The sequence below is a fragment of the Triturus cristatus genome, chromosome 12, assembly GCF_964204655.1.
Source record: "Triturus cristatus chromosome 12, aTriCri1.1, whole genome shotgun sequence".
NCBI lineage: Eukaryota > Metazoa > Chordata > Amphibia > Caudata > Salamandridae > Triturus > Triturus cristatus.
The window spans coordinates 299,033,709-299,046,681 of NC_140595.1; the positions used below are offsets into that span (position 1 = coordinate 299,033,709).

The following is a 12,973-nucleotide window of genomic DNA, read 5'->3' on the forward strand; positions in this document are numbered from 1 at the left end:
CGGGCATACTTGGCGGCCATCTTGGGTCGATGAAGCCTACCATCCTGTCCGCTGGGCCGCAGCGGGCCTGTGAGCGTACGATTCTTGGGAGTGTGGCGGCGAGATCACAGAGAGCTGAGCTGGGGTACGGCGACCTCCTCGAGGCTCTTGGTACTCTTCACTCCTCCTTGGTTCATGGTTTCGTGATCTTGGGGAGTAAGCTCGATGGTGTTGCGTCGGAGTTGGGGCAGTGGCGGCCCGCCTGTCCGCACGAACACAGAGTCTACCCACACTGCGCGCAGGAGGACGCTGTGGCGGCCCCCCCTGAGGTTAGTACACGACTGGACGCCCCGGCCAGTATGCTACAGTGTGTTCGACCTTCTGAGGGCCTGATCTGTCCCGGAGGCGTTGGACCTGAGTGGGATGTGGTGGCCTCATCCCGTGCATGCCCTCCTGCGACCCAGAGACAACTCCAGCAACTAATGTCTGTTTTGGCTGCTTCTGCCTTCCTGAGCCTTGCGTGCAGTGCAGACCCTAGGGCAGCACTGGGAAGCCTGTTTCCTCACGCGGCGGACTGTGTTGATGCTCAGAGACTTCCACCCCACCTGTGTGCGTCGCTTCTCTGTCATTGTTGGACATTCCTCTGCCTAGGAACATTGGGTATGGTGCTGGGTCGAGGGGTTGGCATCGGCAGAATTCCACAGAGTGGTCAGGGATGAGGCTGGCCCCTCGGGGGTGGTGGCCTAGTGGACGGGCGGGCTTGGGGTGGTGTGCTCTCCTGACATGGCTACTGGCACAATAGGTGCATAATGCTCCCCATTGTGGTTTGAGAAGATTGTTTTTGTGCTGTTCCTTGTTCACTTTAGGGGAACCTTACCGTGCGGGAGGGAGAAGCCGGGGGTCTGTGATGAAGGCCCTCCTCCAGTTTATAAATGCTTTCTCAACCCCCCCGTCTGGTGGGGGTCCTTTCCTACTTCTTTTTCCCTATTCTCCTACATTTCGGGTCTGGTTCCAGGGCGACAGGCACACTGCTGGGGGGGGGGGGCCGTACTCATCTGCAGAGGTGCAGGGTGGGGGGTTGGGGGAGGGGACTCTGTATTCCTTCATCTTTTTCCATGGCCTCCTTTTTCTTCTCTGATTTTTTTTTTTGTCTTTCTTTTTCTGGGATCAGCGTGATAATGCCTTGTTGCCGTTCCATGTGTTCACAACTTCCGGGGTGTTCTTGGGGAGTTCTGGCGGGGGACTGCGGGCGCAGCTGTAGACTATGTTTTTCTCCATCCTGATGTTCTTGTATTTGCGCCATTGACCGAATAGACTGCTGTAAATCGCTAACGTTCATTACTCTGCATATCCGTGATCGTTGTTTTAAAATTGCTTGTCACCTGATCCTTCTGCCTTGTTTCATCATAAAATGAAAACCTCTTTCTCCTGGTGCCCTACTTACGCTGTCCACAGTATAAGCAGTACGATTTTGCTCCCCGAAGTGCTGCCTGTGTTTATACTTGTCGTTCTTGCTCTGATTGCTTAGCGGCCGGCCCTGGGGGGTTGTAGGCCCATACTTGTTCTTCTTGAACTGTCAATAAAGGTTTTCAAAAAAAAAAAAATTAATGAGGTAGGTCACAGTTTGTGACCCTTTAGGAATCGCAGCCATCACAGGGATAGTGGCCTGCTGAGGTCAGCAGACCACCATGTCTGTTATTGCGTTTGAATAAAGTTTATTTTTTTTGTGTTGAAATGCAATCCGTTTTCCTTTAAAGGAAAAGGGGATGCATTTCAACCAGTAGCGGCTACTACCGGGCAGTAGTGGTGCGGCAGGAAGGTTAAAAAAAGGGGGCAAAGAACAAAAAAGGACATACCTTCCCGACGCGGCTTTACTCTGTCCTTGTCGATCAACAAACCAGGAAGCACCCAGGCTCCCGACTCCCCTGACCAATCAAAACGCTGCTGTGCTGCATTTTGTTTGGTCTGAGTGTCGTGGTTCGGCGCTCAGAGAGAAGCTAGGAGGCTTGGCATGTTCTCCTCTGGGTTGTACAACACACCCTGGTGGAGAACTTGCCAAGTGCCCATAACGGTTTGGCCAGCCAAAGAGGGACGGCCAAACCGTCATGCACACTTAGGAGAGTGCCACCATTCCGTCCCTTGCTCTGCGGGAAGCGCAGCCTCGCCTCGCCAGCACCGGCTTTACATAGCCAATAATGAAAATAAAATGATGATAAAATTGTTATTATCATTTTATTTTTGTTGTGAGGCAACACTCCTCCGCCTTAGCGGAGGAGCCGCCACTGGTTTCAACACTGAAAAATGAAACGTTTTGTTTAATTTTTTTTAAGAGCAGGCAGTGGTACGTGGGACCACTGACTGCTCCTAAAAAATGTTATCCCAACATTCACAAAGGGGAAGAGGTCCCATGGGAACCCCTTCCAATTTGCAAATGCATTACCACCCACTTTGAGTTGGTGGTAAAGTGCAAATGTTTCCTGACCCCATTTCGGTCACAAAACATTTGTACAATCGCCAATGCGATTCGGTATTTGGAAGTGATGCCCTAGACACGCCCCTTCCAAATACCGAAACACAAATTGCGATTTGGTATAAAGTTACCGAATCGCAATTTAGGCTCTGTACATTCCTAAAGGGATTTTTCTGGTCGCAAACGGGCCGATTCTGCGATTCGATCCATTTTGCAACTGAAAACTTGAAAAGTCCCTTTGCTGGATTGAAATCTGTAGTTTACAGTGCTATTTTCTTCCATTAAGACCTGAAGTTGGTGATTTATTTCCCTTTCCAGAATTGTAATGATGAATGAGTGTTTTAACAGAGGTTTGTTATTTGCTGAGCCCTTTGGGTTGACCATAGGTTTATTTAGTGGTGGAGTTATTACAACATATTTTAATGTATACAGTACTGTTCCTTGATGCACTAATAATTTCTGTTATCTCGTGAACAAGCACTACTTTGGAATATCCGGCTTTGTTACTGCTCTAAATATTTTTAAGCGCTCTTTAGTTTGGTTAGGCGCAAGGAAGATTCTAGTGGTATAACATCTGTTGCTTTAGTTTTTTTTCTCCACCAGCATTCCAAATGTGAACTTAATTGTTACATGTTAGTTGCTCTTTATTGTACCACTTATTGTCAACTTGTCTCTGTGATTTGAGTTTCTCAATTTAACCAGTGTCTCTGTAATTTTGTAGTAAACAGTATGAAGTTGATCATCTGGGTTGGAGGTTGTCCTTAACTCTAAATCCCCTCCCCTGTCAACAATTTGATGGAACTTTGCTAGAGATACCAAACTCCTGAGTCCGTTTGGTTGGAACGGCCCTTTAAAGAAGGTTAGGTTTTCAGTGGTTACAGCTGGATTTTGAGTCAAATGTAATTAGCAAGCGGTCCACCACTGGTTAGGTGTGATATTTACTCCTAAGGTGTTGACACCATAGGTGAAGGTTGAAGGTATGTCAAGTCAAGTTGCTTTATTTCGATAACAAGTATCATAAAAGCGTCAGACAATCCTTTACAAAAAATAGACTCTGTACAGGTAAAAATTATCATAAAAAGACATAACAAATACATGATGTCTGATCTATCGGGACATGATAACACATCATTTTGTCGTGATCAAAATATTTCATTTTGGTAAAAATAAGAGTTAAAAAATTATATTAAAAGAATGGAACCCAATATGCCTTATATAAGTGACCGCGCATAGGTACTTGTTCGAGCAATATTTGATCGATCATCTTATGCTCTAGTATATTCTCCATGGGGCTTATGATGGGATCGTAAAGCTTTATGTCTGACTATCCAGGCGCAACTTAAAAACTTGGCCACTACGCATACAAAGAGGGTTCTTGCATCAGATTTTAAGATACGTAAAGCAGTGCGATGATCAAGGGTACCTAGTTGCTTGCAGATCGGTGTTAGCCATCTAGACCTTGCTTTTCCATACGCTGGACAAGCAAACATAAGATGGGCGACACTCTCCTTCGGTGCCTTACAACAAGGACAGTCTTCTGTTGTCTGTTTTGGGGGGCGCCATTAAGCAGTCAGTTCTTGGACCAGGAGCGATCCAAATCTGAATTTGGTGTAAAGTATCCTGTCTCTTGGATTGTATCCAAATATGGCTCCAGGCTTCTACATTGTTTGTGCTGGAAAAATTCTTCCGTCAGCCTTCCCACATTTGGATTACTAAGATCCCGGGTATCAATCCAGTCCCAGTAGATACGTTTAAGCTCTGCCTTGCTCCGGGGATTTTGGTTGTCCCAGGAATCCTTAAGGCCGAGAGTTGTCATTAATTTTTTGATATTAGATATCCACTTAACCCCATGGTTAACAACTAAACTCATTACTTCTGTGAGTGCTTTAGCATAGTTCGTGAGTTCAGTGGTCCGCCTTAGGCGAGCCCAAAAGAGCAGCGGGTGTAATTTGGCGTTTAAGTTATGTAGTGTTGTGGGGTTGGCTCTAAAATTGTTTGGCAGAAGCCTAGTAATTCTCGATCTCATGGTCTGATTAGGATGGCAGTCGGACTTACTTCTGCCCACAATCCCTTCGGAATTAGGACCGCCCGACTAGCTGTTGGCAGTCCTGCAACCGGTATCACGATGCTACCGCCTACAAGGCGGTCGCAATGTGTATTTTTTTAATTGCGGCGTGTGCTGCGGGCTGACAGTGGTGGTCCCACTGCCAAAGTAATGAGGCCCTTAATCCGTTCTGGCAACATGTTTTGTTGTTTAGCACCAGAATACCCTTGTGGGTGATAGTGTGCTTTACAAATACACAACACATTTAGTACACCCAGCCAAGGGTTGAACTTTCCCATCGTCACAATTCTGTTTGATAAGGCTGGAGTCATTGTCATTGTCATGTCGGTTATTTTATATGCAGGCAGGGTTCTATGTAGATTTGCATTATACAAGAGGGATGATTCATGAGTATTTGGAACACACCACAATCAAATGTTTGAGTGCTCCACCTGTCACTTCTGAGCGCTTGAGTGATTCATGGTGGATGAGTTCAAGTCCTCCTCCTTTATCCTAATCACCTCCCCCCATTTACGCTTATCTGTGCACCTGCAGAAACTGGGATACTGCCATTTTGAGAAATACAAAATGTCTTCCCAAGCACTCTAATTAAATGGAACTCTGATAGCGCTGTATGAAAAGTTCCGTTTGCAGGACTGAAGTAGGACCAAGTCTCCGCCATGCCATAGTTTTAACTATTCACCTGAGGAACCTACTTCCGTGATTGTGGCAGCCTTAAGTTAGAGGACAGGGGTGCACTTTAAGGGTTTTCGGAAATTTAACCAGAAAGCTTTGGATGTTGATCGCGAAAATCCAGATTTGCTTGGGACTCAGAGTGATCATCCCCGATTCCACATCATTGAACACTTTGAAGGACTTTGCTGTATCAGTGGTTTCAATGCTAGAAGATCCTTGAGCAACAAGATAGCGCCTCAGCAAATACTTGAATCTCCACTTTGTGTAATCCTGCGGAAGAACTGTCCTTTAGTGGGAACTACCAAACTTCAGAGTACAACAGTATGTTTTAGTGAAGCATTGGGGCAGAAGTGAGGGGTACTCTCTTGAGGGAAGGTAGCTTTTCATTCTGAACTGTGGGAGTGGTAGCAAAGAGCTGTGCTGCTTATTGTCCAAGGTTCTTCCCTCTCCTTGCCACTTCCCCCATAGAGAGGCAGCAATCGCCCTGTCACATGGAGTGTTTAATTAGGCCGCCCTTAGTGTGAAAAAATGAACCTGTCTAATTTTTGGGGTGAGGTTGTGTAAGGAGAGACTTCACTGCTGTATACTGTGAGTGTTGTGACAACAGTATCAAGTAGATGCGCTTCAATGTTCTGTCCTGTATCATCCCTTTGGGCTGAAAAACATTTCTGATTTGCTTGCCTTCCTCCTTGAATAGCCTCCTTGGGACTTATGTCAGTGCAGTGGGAGAGCAGGCTCATTTGCAGAATCCTATTTTTGTTAGGCATGCTACGTTTTCCTCACAAGAAGAACGCTTGGTGGCAGTCTGTTTCTTGATGTGTTTTTGCCCACTGAGTAAGACAGTGTAATGGTTGCATCTCCCCTCGTTGAATTTATCCAGCGGCATACCTTGAACGGTAGCTCCAAATGAAAGCCCCCCCTTACAGTTAACACAAGATCTGTTGTAAGACAAAAGGTGTATGTTACTGTCTGGATGATGTGTGAATGAGAACATAGCATGTGTACTTGTAAAGTGCAAGTGTACTCCCTACCCCCCCGTGCCTGAAAAATAGATGCTTTTTTGCTATCTGGTCTGTGGTAATTATTATATCGGCTTCGAAAGGCTGAGTAGACTGCTGAGATTCAAACCTCCAACTGTGTGATCAGAAACAGATTCGCGGAATGTATGCATTAGGCCATTGAGCCGCCTGACCCAGACGGCCATATGTTGTGAAAGGAATGAGGTATAAGTGTGCTACACTGACACCTACTGGCTATTCCCAGACAGCACCTATACAGAAGTCTGCATAAGAGGTAAGGGTCATGTTCTCCTCAGCAAGAGCATTCAGGTAGGTAAAGAGTTCTGAAGGACATCTTGGATAATCTAACATGCTGCATGAAGAAGTAGTGGGAGCTGATTGGTTGAGAGAGAATAATATCTGGGCAGGGTGTGGTTAGTTGTTGGCACAAGGGCTCGGCTAAAACAAATATAACATTGCAAAACAGATGGGATCCTTGTGTTGCACCATTCTTGTAGCATTACTTTAAATCCCTACTACCAGAATTTTCCCTCACCGAAGCAAACGTTGGTCACCCCTATTCCTTCTGGTTTCTCTGGTGGCTTCCTGAACAACCATGGCTTGGGTCGTCAGGAAATTGTTTTTGTTTTTGCTGAAACAGAGGAGTTCTACACTTGATTGGTTATAGGGCTGAAAATCCACTTACCTAAAACACCTTGTTGCTACATCCATTCTAATGTTCTGCTTTTCGATCATTTATAATTTCTCCCTGTATTAAGTCCAATCAGAATGTTTGGGGGAGCCATACCATAGGAACTACTTTGAGACTCACGAAAGCAGGAGCTGTAGAGGCAGGCTTGGAAACTGCTAGGAACTGCCAATCTTGCAGCAGTCCATGCCACAAAAAAAGGACTCCGCCCGTCATTTTCCCTGTCGATGGATGGGGATCTTGGCGATTGAGGATTGGTCTAGCAATCCACATCGGATCTCCATATAGTTTCAAATAGGGTTTATACCCTGATGTGAGAGTCTAATGGGCTCAAATCTGACATGCAGCATTTCCTTGTAGAGAGATAAAGCAGTCTCAAGGTTTGTCGCCCTGTTGGATTTGAATGGTTTCCTAGAAGAACCATCGAATTACTGGGGCAGATTATCCAAGTGTCGTCGAAAGAGAAGATAGTGTATGGCACTTGGTATGCTCTGACAGTTAACCCACATGGGCTGTCATAGGCCTGGCCCTTCCTCCAGAAGGGAAGAGCTGAAGAGAGGTGGCTGAACTGCTGCTGTGTGAAGGAGCACAGCTGTTCCTCTATCAGTAAATGAGAGAGGATGGCCGGGCCACCAAGAGTTTAGCGGCCATTTTGGTCGTGCAGGGATAGGGACTTGTGTCCTCTCTGGAGCTCTTAATCTTGTACCAGGGACCACTGAGTTTAGTTGTCCCATATTGAAGTGTCATCCAGAGCAATAGGGAAACTCCGCGTGAAGAAATAGATATGTGTTTTTTGTGTTTGCCACCAAGGATGCATGAATGAATGTCTGAATGAGAAGTGTATTATCGACAATGGTTCATGGGTTACGAGAATCCCTCACAGAAGAGTGCTTCAGGGGGAATGGTATCCCCCATTGCCCATCTTCATATAAGTGCCCTTCATAATTGTCTCAAGGTGGGAAGACAATGTAGTGATGTCAACTACCTGGTACAGGAAACTACAAGTGTCTACGCACACAAGGCAATCGACTAATCTCCGAGGCTCGCTGTATTACTACAGATACTGCATTTTTAATATTGTATAAACTGGTTGCTTAAATTGAGACCAACGAGCAGCAGGTGTTCATTTGAATATGTTTCCTTTTTCAAAGTTATATATTCTTTCTATCTCATAGTTTTTAGGTCGAACATTTGAGACCGCTTGTATATGTACTTTGTGGGATCTGGAGATCAGCCCTAGGACTTGTCTGCTTCCGTTTAGGGACTTAGTTTTCTGTTCAACTGCCTCTATTTAACTGTCTTAATAGTAAATGACCAGTAGAGGTCAGTAAAATACCAGAATTGCTGATATAATTCTTAGGGAAATCCATCATTGATCCGCATTTCTCACATGCTTGGGTTGTCACGTTAGAAAATCTTCATTCCTCCTGTCAGAACGTCAAAACCCGAATGCTCAGGATGGTTTGCTTCAGCTTGCATGCAAGCCTATAGGCGGCTGATCGGGGCACTAAAAGGGGAACCTAGAGACAAAGAGGAATTCGCTAGATGCAAATCAGACTAAAAACTCCTCCTGAAAAAGAAGGAAACTAGCAACCAAAGAAAAATTTGGGAAAATGTGATAACTTTCTGTAACACCAAAGACACTAAGCAATCTTGGACAACAGTCAACAATGACATGCCTATTTGGGCCGTGCCCACGACCTTAGGCCTGCACATAATAGCTCATTAAGGAGTCTCACATTTTAAAACTATAATTTTGCAAACTCAGATGACGAACCCATAGATATTTCTTCTAGTTATCCGCTAGACATTCACCAGGAAGCGGCTATTGTGATCTCCCAGAGTCCTTCAGGGACAGCACCAGGTTCTGATGGAGTCCTGATGGACCACTGTCAAGCCAATGTGGACATTCTGGTTCCAGTTGTCACCAATTCATTGAATGCAACCTGTAGCAGCAAGTTACCATCTTCCTGGCACACAGCCAAAATAGTTCCTATAAAGAAAAGAAAATTGACAAGATCCACACAGCCAGAGGCTCATCTCCTTTGTGTACTCAGTAGCCAAAGTTGTCGGCTGTATAGTCCTGCATTCTTTTGGATGTCTAACATGGGTTTAAAGAAAGGGTTGGGATCTTTAAACAATGCTTAAATCTCCACCTGGTAATGAGTAAATACAATGTAGCGAAGGAGGTTCCTCCGTACTTAATTAAGCTTTAGGGATTTAAGTAGTGCTTTTAACAGTGTAAACCGGGCAAAGGTTTGGGGCATTCTCACAAACCTGGGTCTGGATCAGACGCTGTACGATTATGTACATGCACTACATATGGGAGTCTTGACCTCATTAAGATATGACTAAAGGTGGGGAGGGTACAGATTTTTTTCTGTCTTGACAAGGGGTTCAAGCAGGAATGGGTTCTTGCATCCATTTTGTTTTTATTATATACTAGTAATCTTAATTCCTTTTTTGATTACCCTTAGTCGGGATATGCCAATTTGAAGTCAAATCCAATGCCTGCTCTTCTGAATGCAGATGATGCTGTCCTAATGTCTTGAATCCCTAACGGCTCCAAGTGCCCAAGAGACAACTATGTCCTTTTTATGGACAATTTTGATCTTGAGACTAACCTTTCTAAAACTTTTTACATGACGTGTGGCCCCAAGAATGCCAAAACGAAAACTATCCAGATCAAAGAAACGAGAATTGGGAAAATTAATCATTTTTAGGTCAAGCCTTAGCGTAGCACGCGTGCGCTGCTCTAAGGATACGGCCTCTTGCAGCTGAACTCCACTTTTCACAAGCTCGTGCTTGTGTGGATTTTTTTCAGCATTATTTTAATTGCCGTTTGCGTGCATCTTTAAAATAAGACAGCACGCAATTGGGTAAAGGCAGGCGCATGTCCCGCCTTTCCCAGCCAATGTTAACCGCTCGCGGCGTAAGGCTTGCGGTTATGCGCACAGGCACCATCTTTTTAAAATTATCCTGCCCAGATGCGGGAGCGATAATTGAAAACAGATTGCCTCGTGCTCGCTCTTGCGTGCACCACTTGCGGGCTTATTCTTGCCTGCCTCCCCTCCCGTATTGTGCCTTTCACCTACTCCTCCCCGTTCACCAGTTGTGACTTTTTGCACCACTCGCAGGTTTGTTTTATCGGGTGATTGATAGTAAGAAAGCGAATAGGACGTAAACAAACATTGGCGCCTGTTTCCGGCAGCGTTAATAGATTTCTGCTTCACGGACTCAGCAGATGGGATAATCTCTAGACTTAATTGTGGCGCGGCTGCTGCCTTCAAGCAATTTTAAGGGGAGGACTGGAGGACAGGGCTGGGCTCTCAGCCTTGCCCTCACCCTCCTCTTGGATTTTGTAAAAAGGGAAGGTTTGGAGACCCTCACAAGCTGGGGTTGACCGTTGGGCCCTCAGTAGGGCTCGGCTCGTGAGGATAACTTAACCAGCTCCCTGGGGGGGGGGGGGCCAGGCCCGCAGGGGGTGAGTCTGCACGGCCCCGCCGTTGCCCCCCTCGATGGGGGCGCATATTGTTTCCCTATCGTTTGGCGATCAGTCCCCCCCCCCCCCAAGAGACCCCCAGCTAGCAGTAGGATTATTTACACTTTTATTTTTTGGTTCACCAGTGACCCTCCAGATTGTATATTTTTTTGCCATAGATTGCACCAGTTCTTTTTCAGGGGTCAACGCGTTGCACATGCTCTTTATAAACCTAAAATGAATCTAACATACGACGTGGCATATTTTCCGCGCTGTCCCTAATTCAGTCCCATGTGCTGCGGCTCTGCTGTCCCCACCCCAGCCCCGCTGCCTCTGCTGAAAGCCTCTTCAAATGCAGTCACTTATCACTATAATATCCGTCCCTCTCTTCTGCTTCTGACTGACTGCCGTTTGCCTCCCCTGCTGCGATGTGTCCATGCACGGCGATGTTGAACTGGCTGTCTCCCCCTTCACAGTCGCACATTCCTCGACACCTGTGCGTGCGCTCAGTGCACTGCACGCCCCTATCACACGTGGCAGCCCAGCCCCCTATTTTATGATGTTCCCACTCATCGCGGGCTTCACTTTGCCTGTTCTCACACCGTTCCTCAGTACAGCGCTCTGAAGCCTGCTCAGGTGTGGCTAGCACTTTATAAGACAACACCTACGTAAATAAAGTAAGTCTGCGTTCACGTATGAGTAAGACGAGAAACTGAAAGCTCTATCACAGGGGCCTTGAGCGATGGTTGGAGGGGCTGCCGGAAGTGACGTCTAGTCGCGTGTCCTGTGACATCAAAGTTACAAGAGTGTTTTATGAAACAGACGGGGTTCCTTGTGCCTGAGGAAGGGACAAAAAGAGGCTCAGATGCAAGTTTGCCCCGTAGGGCTCTTACCAGAAACAGGGCGAGGTATTCTGGGCGGAAACATCCCTTTTTGGTTGTCAAAACGGCACCAGTGTGTGGCATTTGATGTCACAGGGGGCCTATGGTGGACACCCTAAGTCCACACTTCAACCCCCACCCCCAACACCGGCAGATGAAAAAACACCGAAGCTAGGTTGGTCCTAGGGGACTCTGGCCTGAGTTTAAAGTCTCCAAGGATATCGAAAACGTTTATCCCACTGGCATAGGGACTCCCACTGAAGGGGCCTAGGGTTCCATAGGGCGATGGGCTGATAGCCCTGGCCCCAAATGAGTTATTTATGGGCCTCCGCTGTTTGCAGACACAATGCTTATTATAAATGACACTGGTCAGGAATTGACTGGAGAGGGCGGTGGGCTGGGTTGCACAGGGAAGAAAACAGAAAAACATGAAACATGGAGAAAATGGGGAGACGGGACAGGCTAAACAAGCATTGGCATAGCCAATTGGTCTCGCCTTTTTGACCTTATAAGTATTTAGTTATGCAGCAGGTCCCAAAGGCGAGACCTATTGGCTATGCCAATGCTTGTTCTAAATTAGGTGTGACTTCTGACTTGGTCAGCTCTTGGTTTCATTTTTTTTATACGTCAGGTCCCTAAGGTCAATCTATTGCCCTTTTTGTTAACTTTGCCCAGAGTGAAGGCAGCAAACCAATCCTATCACTGCTGCGAATATATACAAGCATTTGCAATGCAATAGGTCTCACGTTTACGAGAGTTTGAGCTATTGGCATTGTAAATGACAGTGCCTATTATTTATGTGTTGTTTTAAAAAACGTATAAATGAAAGGCATTGTCATTTACAATGCCAATAGCTTATACTCTTGCGAATGCGAGACCTATTGCTATTTGAGAAAATAGTGCTTGGAGGCTGTAATTAAAGCCCACTGAGTAACAACACTCAAAACAGGGGGTGTTGCCATGGGAGGTTACAAAATGAGACAAATCGGTACCAAGGAAGGACTACTAAGCCTATTGACCAATGAGCAGCCACAGTTTACAGTGGACAATGATGTAAGCCAATGAAAAATATGGGTGGAGAGTGGGCGGAGCTTCAGGTCCCTACCTGAATACAGCATGCCTCGCAAAGCAGCACATGGGCTGCCCAGGCTCGACCTAATAAAGGTGAATACCTGTCATTGTTAACCCATGGGGCTGGCTTTTGGGGCTACTGTAAAGCCAATACCCTCCAGGCAGAAGAAAACCACGCCTGCAGACATTTACTTGGCTTTCCACCCAGTTCCCTGCGCTATTTTGCGCATGAACAACTGGGTAGAGGCTATGTTGAGAATATTATTAAATTGTCTCCAGTGCTCTTACTGTAGCTTAACCAGGCGGGCAATTGAGGACTGCCTAGCCTGTGATTTTAGGCTATAAAAGTCCATGATTTCGCTGTATGAAAGAGCTTTTGATTTAGGCAGGTCAGAACTTTGAGGCCACACCCTTGATCACTCGGGGTGATACATTGCTAAAAAAATAATTACGGGCAACACCGTCATCCTATCAGAGAGACTGCGGAGCTCCAAAAGCCATTGTTAGGCGGATAAGCAGCCTTGTAAACCTACTTTCTAATTCCTGTTTCAAAGATCGATCTACAGTTTTAATGAATGCAGAGCAGCCCTTTATTTCCTTCAAATGTGAAATTGTGTAGAAGTCTGCAATTTTGTGGGATGTGT

General features: G+C 46.0%; 1 protein-coding gene across 2 annotated transcripts in view; it reads left to right on the plus strand.

Moving 5' to 3' along the window:
- The window catches only part of LOC146775922 (uncharacterized), an 82,375-nt gene that overhangs the window by 12,556 nt on the left and 56,846 nt on the right, over positions 1-12,973 (plus strand). The gene's annotated exons all lie outside the window — the stretch shown is intronic.